The 9936-nt window shown below is 40.6% G+C and overlaps 1 long non-coding RNA gene across 2 annotated transcripts; it reads left to right on the top strand.

The window, feature by feature from the left end:
* The first annotated feature begins 397 nt into the window (after positions 1-397).
* LOC311599836 lies at positions 398-8485 on the top strand. 2 transcript variants are annotated; one of them, XR_014780017.1, is made up of 3 exons: positions 398-652; positions 2299-2405; positions 8194-8485. It is a non-coding gene; the product is annotated as an uncharacterized lncRNA (long non-coding RNA). The 2 variants fall into 2 exon arrangements; XR_014780018.1 differs by lacking the exon at positions 8194-8485 and adding an exon at positions 3402-3732.
* Positions 8486-9936: the final 1451 nt, after the last annotated feature.

Genomic DNA, 9936 nt, shown 5'->3' with positions numbered 1-9936 from the left:
TCTCTATTATTTGGGTGATGGCTGGATTAAGAAACTAAGAAACAAACCTAGTTATATAAAGATAACCTTAACAGGGAACAGATCCCAAGGAGAGGAGAGTTAGGAGGAACTGGAAGGAATAGAGGAAGAAAGATCCATAATCAGGATATATTACATATAGTTTCAGCAAAAGGAAAAAAAATAAGCATGCACGTGTACACACACACACACACACACACACACACACACACACACACACACACACACACACACCACCACCACCACCACATACTACTACAGCCAAAACTATTTATGTCGCACAGTGGTTTTCATCCTTTCTAATGCTGCGACCCTTTAATATAGTTCCTCAGGTTGTGGTGCCCCCCCCCACCATAAAATTATTTTGTTGCTACTTCATTCCTGTAATTTAGCTGCTGTTGTGAATCTTAATGAAGATACCTAATATGCAGGATATTTGATATACGACTCCCAACAGGATCGCAACCCAGAGCTTGAGAACCACTGAAGAGAGAAGGCGAGTGCCCGTTTGAAGGCTTCCACACAGTAGCACACTCATGCCCCGATCTTCCCGGAAGGAAAGGCTGCCTAATGTGGAGTTCTGGCCATCGAAGGACGGCAAAAGTCTTTTGGACTGGCCTTCTTTTCTAAGTAGGTTAGTGGTAAATCCACCCGTTTTCCCCCCTGCCTTTGAATTCGTCATGTAAGTTCCATAATAGTTCTGTGCAGTTCTTTGTACTAATTACTTGCTGAAGGAAGAAGAAAAAAGAAAAGAGAGAGAGAGAAAAAAAAAAAGGTCCACCTGTTTAGGACAGTAACAGTAACAGACGTTTTGCGGACGCGAAGCCCATGGCGGGCAGAGTCAAAGCCATGGCTAGCTGTACTTGCAGATGACCACAGGAACTGGGAGTGTTCACTCTTGGCCAGTGTTATTACAGGTCTGACCTACTGAATATTCCATATTCAGTCAGTGCCCATAAACTCCTGTGTCTGTTTCAAATAAGAGGGTAAGACCCGTAACCGGAAGGGCTGGCTGCGCCAGGACTTCAGGAAACCACAGTGAATTATTTGGCAATTAGGCACACCCCATTAATAGAGGCCGGACCCCAGATCAGCCTCGGGCTGTTGTTGCCTTAGGATTGGCAAAAAGAAAACCCTCCAAGGAGCCTGGGGTTTTGTTCTAGCATTTTCTTTCCCATCTCACCAGCTTCTGTAATCCCTTTTCAATGGGAGGTGGAGCCAGAATACCACTTCCTCCACACGCATTAGGAAGCAACGGGGTTCTCCGTGTTTATCCTGTGTCTTCCGAAACCAAGCGGCTCCCATTCTAAGACTTTCAAACAGAATTCAAAACAGTACCCCTGGAGCAGAATTTCAAGGGAGGCCCCTGCTCAGCCCGCCAGCTTCATGGTTTTCAGTCAAAGAAACTCCGGCTTTCGTCTTTTGAAACCTGGTTCAAGTAAAATACTATTCTCATACCAGTGTGAATCGCATTTCCTCTGTCCACACAGCTTCTAAAGCCTTGCCAGAAAGAGCACTTACTCCTCTACTTCCTGATTTAAAAAAAAAAAAAAATCTGGCTGGCCTATTTTAATATGCTAATTATCTCCATCTGTAAGTGCTTCCTAGCCTCTTTAGTTTTTTTTTTTTTTTGGCTCGAACTCAAATCCCAGCAGTTCTTCTAAGATGTGGGGAGAAGTATATGCCTTACAGCCAGAAACCAAGGTGCATAAAGACAGAACCGAACTTTTCTATAACTAACTATAAACATGGGCATCACAAAGTGGCCAGAATTTTAACACCAAATATTTTTAAAGATAATGGCATTACGCGGACTTGTTTTAGCTGCGAAGAATGGTGCCCAGCATATTCCAATCAGGAGGGCCTTTCTCATCCTATCCCAGACATGCAAGGAAACCAGCACACTATCTTGTTTAAGGATTCAGGCTTTCTACAGACCACAACTATATTTTGTCCTCAGACCGTGGTCAGCTGTAAAAATTGCATGGGCTACCGCGTGAAACCTCATACTGTGTGAGGAAGAAAATAATAACATCCTTGAAAAACGAACTACATTTTCAAAATAATATGTTTTCTTTGGCCTCCTCAAATCTGTTTTTAAAATTGACAGAGGCTCAATTTGGCCAAGCTCTGGCATCCTTAGCAGAAGTAGCATTTCTCACTTCCTGTTTGGGTTGGGAGTGGATTAGACCAAATAGGGAGTGACATCATTGATTGACATGTCTGTGAGAACAACAGTTTCAATGTCGTTTTTTGTTTGTTTGTTTGTTTTTGTTTTAGCTACAGTCTCACTTAGTAGCCTTGGCTGTCCTGAAGCCATCTAGACCAGGCTGACCCTGACACTCACAAATCTCTTGTCTCTGTCTCCTCAACTGCTGAGATTAAAGGTATGTATGTACTAGCAGGCCTGGCCTAGTTTCAAAGTCTTTTAAACCATCTCACAAGAAACAAGATATTGTTCTCCTATATTTAAGAATTAGGTAACTCTTTATTCCTGCTGTCTTATAAAATCAAAATTAAATGTGTTTTTAGCTGATAGGTATAAGTATACAAATTATATATGTAAATGAGTATAAAATGGTGTGTTGATAAATCCATGCCTTAAAAAAATGTTTATGTATAGTCAAACATATCTGTTCCCTCAAATTGTCATTGTTTTGTGGTAAAAGTATTCAAACTCTTTCCCTCTGGCTTTTAAAGAAGATACGCTTTCTGATGGGCATCTGTCAGTTACCTTGGTGGTCAGGAGCACATCACAGTTTTATTCTCTTTGCAACCCACAGCTTAGATCTCACTGGCCAACCTTTTCCTGGCTCAGTCTTCCCTTGACTCTTTCCAGCCTTTTGTTACTGTCATTCTTCTCTCTAGTCCTATGAAATCAACCGTTCACAACACACAAGTGAGTGAGACCGCCTGTAATTTGTCCTTAGCATCTGGCTCATTTCATTTACCGTACTGTTCCCCTAACTCATGTGTGCTGATGGAAATGGCAGGACTTCTTTCATTTTGCAACTGAATAGTCTTCCATTGTGCATATATACTGTATTTTTAAAAGCATGCCCAACCCTAATGGACACCGAGGAAGTTTCTGTTTCTTCACTATTATAAGCAGTGTGCTGGTTAGTTTTATGTCAACTTGACAAACAAGCTAGAGTCACTTTGGAAGAAGGAGCTTCAGTTGAGAAGATTCCCCTATCAGATTGACCTGTGGGCAAGGCTGTGGTGCATTTTCTTGATGGATAATTGATGTGGGAGATCTCTGCTCGCTGTGGGTGCTGCCATTGCTGGGCTGGTGGTCTGCGGGACTATTAAAAAGCAGCTAAGCAAAGCAAACCTCGAAAAGCAAGCCAGTAAGCAGTGTCCCTCCATGGTTTCTGTTTCAGCTCCCACTTTCAGATCCTGTCTGGAGTTCCTGGCCTGACTTTCCTTCCTGATGGGCTGTGACTGTGACATGTGGGATAAAACAAGCCCTGTCCTCCCCAAGTTACTTCTGCTCATGGAGTTTTTATGGCAGCAACTGAAAGCCTACCCAAGACAAGTAGTGCTGCAGTAAATGCTGAGCTGCAGATCTTTCTTTCTGAACTCCCTTCCTTTTTCCTTTATCGCCCCATCTCTCTTCCTCCTTCTCTCCCTGCCTCAGTTGTATAGCCAATATTTGACTTGCTAGGCACATAGCTTGTATGCTGTTTTCTATAATGGCTGTATGAACTTACTTCCCACCCATCGCACTTGTTATCTTCTCTCTGTCTCTCTGTCTCTGTCTCTGTCTCTGTCTCTTTCTCTCTCTTATTTTTTTGTTTTTTTCTTTTTGAGACAGGTTTTCTCTGTGTAGCCTTAGTTGTTCTGGATGCACTCTGTAGACCAGGCTGGCCTCGAACTCACGAAGATCTGCATGCCTCTGCCTCCTGAGTGCTGGGATTAAAACCCAGCTGTCTTCTGTCTCTTTAGCACAGAGCCAGCTCAAGGGTTTGGTGAAATCTCATTTAGTTTTCCTTTGCATTTCAAGAATGGCTAGCTTCCTGCTGTTTTCTCTTTTGCTCAAGATGAATTGGGTTTCTCATTTTTTTTTTTATGTGTGGTGATTTTATACACATTTTTCAATTTTTTTTTTAGTTCTGTGAAGAACAATATTGGAATTTTGATAGGATTTGCATTGACTCTGAAGATGACAGGTCTATCAGAATTTGAACAATACTTACTCTTCTCTATAAACAGGGTGTGGCTTCCCATTTGCCTGTGATCTCTGGTTTCTTCACTGATGTCTTATAGCTTTCTTGGCTCAAATATTTTAGCTCATTGGTTAAACATATTCCTAGGTATTTTATGTACTATATATCTGTACTTACAACTGCTTTTTCTTTATCTTTCTTTTCCCCTGCCATTCTGGATATACATGCATGTGTATATATGTTCATGTGGATATATGTGCATGTGGATATACGTGTATGTGTGCACACATGTGGAGGTTACAGATAGACCTTGGGTATCTTCCTCTGGCTTTCTCTACCTTTCTTTTTGAGATAGGGCCTCTTACTGGATCTGGGGATCACCATTTGGGCTGGACTGCCTGTCCAGCATATCCCCAGGGTCTGTTGCTTTCGTCCTTTGCCTAGCACCAGGCCTACAGGTGCCACTGCTCTGGCTTATATATTTCTACCTTATTTTTTTGAGACACAGTTTCTCACAGAACCTGAAGCTCAGCAATTGGGCACACATATACACAAATATATTCTTATTGTGAAAACTCAAAGTATATAAAATAAATACATTGAGTAAAAGTAAGTTGTTTTTTACTCCTTTCGCAGAGATGAACACTGGAAACAACTACACAAGGTTCACTTCTGCATTTCAAATTCCCTCTCTCTCTCTCTCTCTCTCTCTCTCTCTCTCTCTCATCTATTAAGTATCATCTATCTGGCTATCTATCAATTATCTATCTATCTATCTATCTATCTATCTATCTATCTATCTATCATCTATCTGTATATCTATCTAATCATGTATTTATCATCTATTTGCCTACCTATTTATTATCTATCATATTATCATCTATCGATGTCTATATGTATCTATTATCTATCTATCGTATCATCTGTCATCTATGGACCTAATCTATGTATCATCATCTACCTCTCTAACTGTCTGTGTTGCTGTTTATTATAAATGGTGGGCCTGAAACGATCTTCTTTGATTATAAAACATTTTCACTTGTTTTAGCTTCCTAAAAGGCTTATGTTTGGGGTAGTAGAGATGGCTGAGCCAGTTAAGCAATTGCTGAAAATTCACGAGAATCTGAACTTAATCCTCCAGGAAGTACATAAAAAGCCAGGCATGAGCATGTGTCCGTAAATGTTCCTGTTGGGGGCTGCAGACACGAAGCCCCTGGAGCTCACTGACCAGCCTGTCTAGCTGAATTATTGAAAGACTACCTTTCAAAAAATAAGGTGGAGAACAATTGAAAAAAAAATACTCAAAGCTGATCTCTGACCTCCATACCCACAAACATACACATGCACACGCATGCATAGCTGGCACACACACACACACACCCACACACACTCACACACTTACACACACACACACACACACACACACACACACACACACACACACACACCCACGGCATGTACATACATACATAGAGCATGAAGGCTCTATAAAAAATTATTTTTCTAAAATCTAAAAATCTAAAAACACCCAGAGACTTAATTATTTTTCAAATGCATTTATAACTAAAAAAGAAAAAAAAAGTCATCAGTAGCAGGCAAATTTAAAGAACAGTTAAATGTAAACTCTAGCAGAATATCTATGCTAATTTCTCTGTGTGCTATAGCAGGAGAGTTTAAACATGTAAATTTTATCATCATGACCATTTAAAAATATATTTATGTGTGTGAATATCTTGTTTGCATGGATGTATGGCTACTATGTCTGTGCCTGATGACTGCAAACATTAAAAAAAAAAAGTCCGATTTTCTGTAGTTACGGATGGTTGTGAGCTGCCATGGTAGGTGCTGGAAGCTGAACCTGGATCATCTGCAAGAACAGCAAGTGCTCGTGAGCTCCAAGCTACCTCTCAGACCCCTATCATTCCCATTCTACTTCATATAATAACCAGAAAGCTAAACAAATCGTTTCAAAATGAGCCCATAATTGTCTTTATAGCTTCCACTTGTGTTTGAGCATATCAAGTCAATTATTCTAAGGGCTGCAAAGATGACTGGGTCAAAACTCAACATCTGGCTTTAAAACTTTTTAATCCTGTGCCTAACTTTCCTATTCCCATCTTTCCTAGGCTATTTAAATTATTTATGAGATTTAAAAATTGGATACATTACCCAGGAAATCTGGAACTCAGAAACATCAAAAACACACACACACACACACACACACACACACACACACACACACACACACACACACACACACACACACACACACACACACACACACGCAAGCAAACAGCAACAACAACAAAAAACCCTAAGTGTCCAAGATAGAGTTAACTGCATGAAGTGTGAGTCTGTTTGTGTAAATATTGGTTTTGCTTGACCAGGCTTAGACTTGATTTTTTTTCTGTCCTTTTATTTGTTTCCTCAGTTTAACAAAACAAGCATACCTCATAGCTATAACCTGATCATATTGAGCAAATCATTTTGATTTGAGGTCAAAATGGCAGCATAGTCACAATAGGTTCTTCCAGATATATTGGATAATATTTTTTGTTTTGTTTTGTTTTTTGGTTTTTCAAGACAGGAGTTCTCTGTGTAGCCTTGGCTGTCCTGGACTCATTTTGTAGACCAGGCTGGCCTTGAACTCATAGAGATCCACCTGCCTCTGCCTCCCGAGTGCTGGGATTAAAGGCGTGCTCCACCACTGTCCGTGGATAATATTTTTTATAAACATTGAGGGAATGTTTCTTGGGCCAGATAACTTGTGCATTTGTCATTGAGTTGAAGAAATTCTTCTGGAGATTTACAATAGTTGCTTTAGTTATTATTAAATACTGTATCTCTATTGTAGAGAATTTGCAAGTACACATACAAAGACAAAAAAAGAATTGATGACAAGCCTGATGATTCTTCCTGTTTCCTCTTCCATAATGTTCTCCCAGCCTGGAGGGGTTAACACACATGTCGTGTTTAGGGCTAACCCGTCAACAGTCACTTATTCTCTACACATTGACCAGTTATGAGTCTTTGCATTAACAGTCATCCACGGCAAAGAGCTTTTGTAGCCAACGGTGATAGCAGCACTAGTCTTACTGGCATAAACATACGTATTTAAAAGTCAGATTGACATCACATCATAAAGTAAAGAGAGTGTATTTCCCCTACAGTGTGACTTCCATTTTTCTCAAAAGTAAACCAAATTTCTTTGTATTTATTAATTGTATAAATTGATGGGTTTGCTGTGGCATGTCAGGCATGCATTCCATATATTTTGTTCCTCTATGTGCCTTTCCTCTAACTCCAAGCCTTCCTCTACTTTAACATTGTCTATGTTGTTCTCTCTCGGGGTAGAGCCTTGTGAATTTTCCCCCATTGGCACTGCCACGTTAACTGGTGGTGTCATTGTTAATGTCTTATTTAGGCAGCCACATTATTAGGAATGCATGGGTGAAGTTTCCTGTCTTATACAGAAGACATGCCTTACAGCAACAGACACCCTGAGCCTCTGTCTCTTACGATCTTTCTGTCCTCTCCTGTGGTGCCCCCCCCCTCAGCCGTAAGGCATTAAAGGTTGTGTGGCAGATGTATCAATTGGGGTCGGGCACCACGTGATCGATTGTTCTCTGAAGTCGGGCCAGTTCTGACTCTCTGTAATGAGCTACTGGAAAAAGAAGTGTCTTTGATGTGGAGTGAGCTACACTTCTGTATGAGTAGAAGGTTGAGTATTTACAGTGCAATTTGAAACTATATCAGCTCAGAAGTGGTGTTAGTAGCTTCTCTAGATTACATCCTTACCAGTCTTGAGTAGTTGGACAGCTTCGTAGTTGCTGGCATAAACTTCTTCCTACTGAGGTTTTTAATTTGATTGGATGGATGCTCGTTACCACCAATATGTAAGTGCTAATTTTGGAGCTGTAGAGATATTTTGCCATGCTGGCCATTTTCGTGTTTTGTAGGTATCACAGCTGGGTAGGACTACTGATTGCCTTTTCTCCCTTGGCAGCTTGCACAGAACCTCACAATACTATGAGAGCTAGTCCACCCGAAGGAGGCTTCCAGGTAAGGTCCAGCTAGATTCCTCCAAGTTCTGTATCCAAAGAGTGTGATAGCTTCAGAAAACAAGACTAATTTTCAAATTCAGGGAGGCAACCAAGGGCAACCACAATAGTCTGTACTATTTTGTGAGGTTCCTTGGACTCTCCTGACCAATGGTTGAAAGGAGGTTTCTCATGCCTGCTTGCTGGGGTTTGTGTTGAATAGACTATGGCTTTTGGAAGGAATATTAATATAACTAAAGGCACAATTTCATTTAAACTATACATATATATATGTGTATATATATATACATATACATATTATATGTGATTCCAGGTAAATATAAAAATGTGATTCCCTGTTTTTTCCCCAAATATCCTTGGTGTTATTTATTCCTCCCCTACCCTTCTCCTCCTCCTCTTCCTCCTTGTCCTTCCTCTCTCTCTCTCATTCTCTTCTCCATAGTTAAAGCTTTCTCTGGTTCTCTCATTCCCCTGTTCTACAGCAGCCAGCTGTACTCTCTCTAGAGCCTCTTCTTCCATTCCATGAACACATTCTAAATTTCAGAATGCTCGCTCTTGAGTGATAAATCCTGATTAGTTTTAAAAAGCCTCAAGCTATGAGCCAATCTTCCTATGCTTAGGTATGTGACCTCAGTGGTTGCCTAAATGCGCATGCGCGCGCGCGCCCCCCCCCCCCCACACACACACAAATACACACACTCCCTGCCCGAGGGCTCTTGCAAGATTTTGTTTCTTGTTAATACCCATCCTGCTTCTTTGTTTGAACCCAAGCATGTGAGTATGTAAAACTCAGAGCCGTGGAACGCATGCTGCAATTATCAGGCAGCAAGATGTAGGTCAAAAACCACATGCAACGTAACAAAAGATTAAAAGTAATTTTGTGAGAGAGGAGGCTGGGATGAGGCCAAGAAAGTGATTAAATAAAAACATTTAAAATAATTTGATTCACAGATAGAGCTGAGCAACAAAAATAATGCTGGTTGTATCCTTAGACTTTCTGCCCAATTAGTAGCCATTATCCTTCTGTTTCCAGCAGCTTTATCTGAGTGATGCTGATTAACATTAAATTATTCACACTGACACCTATAGTAGGTTTATTTTAATAGTTTTTCATATATATATATATATATGTATGAACTGTTCCACATATATATGAAATTACACACACACACACACACACACACACACACACACACACACACACAGACTGTTCTAAAATTTAGGATCACATGAAATGTAAAGTTTAAAATCATTGTCAAATTATATGGAGAGAGAGTCTAAACTTGAGGTCTCCATCAGATTCTTCCCCTGTGCCATGAAAAAGGAAGCAGAAAGATTGTGAGAGCCAGCAGGGCTGGAGGACACCAGGAGAACAAGGCCCTCTCAATCAACTAAGCTGGGCACATAAGCAATCACAGAGACTGAAGAAGCAAGCACAGAGCCTACCTGGGTCTACACTGGGTCCTCCGCATATATGATAGCTGTTAGCTTAGTATTTTTATTCTGCCTATAAAAATGAGCATGCCTGTGACTCATGCCTGCTCTTGGGACTCTTCTCCTCCTCTTGGGTTGCCATGTTCTTTTGATATGATTTTTTTTGTTGAATCTTATTATAATCTTATTTTGTCATGTGTGGTTGTTATCCTTAGAAGCCTGTCATTTTCTAATGAGAGATGGAAAGGGAGTGG

Source organism: Acomys minous, assembly GCF_964271855.1.
Source record: "Acomys minous genome assembly, chromosome: 6".
NCBI classification, from domain to species: Eukaryota; Metazoa; Chordata; class Mammalia; order Rodentia; family Muridae; genus Acomys; species Acomys minous.
Note: the sequence above shows the minus strand (reverse complement) of the source record. Positions and strands in the feature narration are given on the sequence as shown.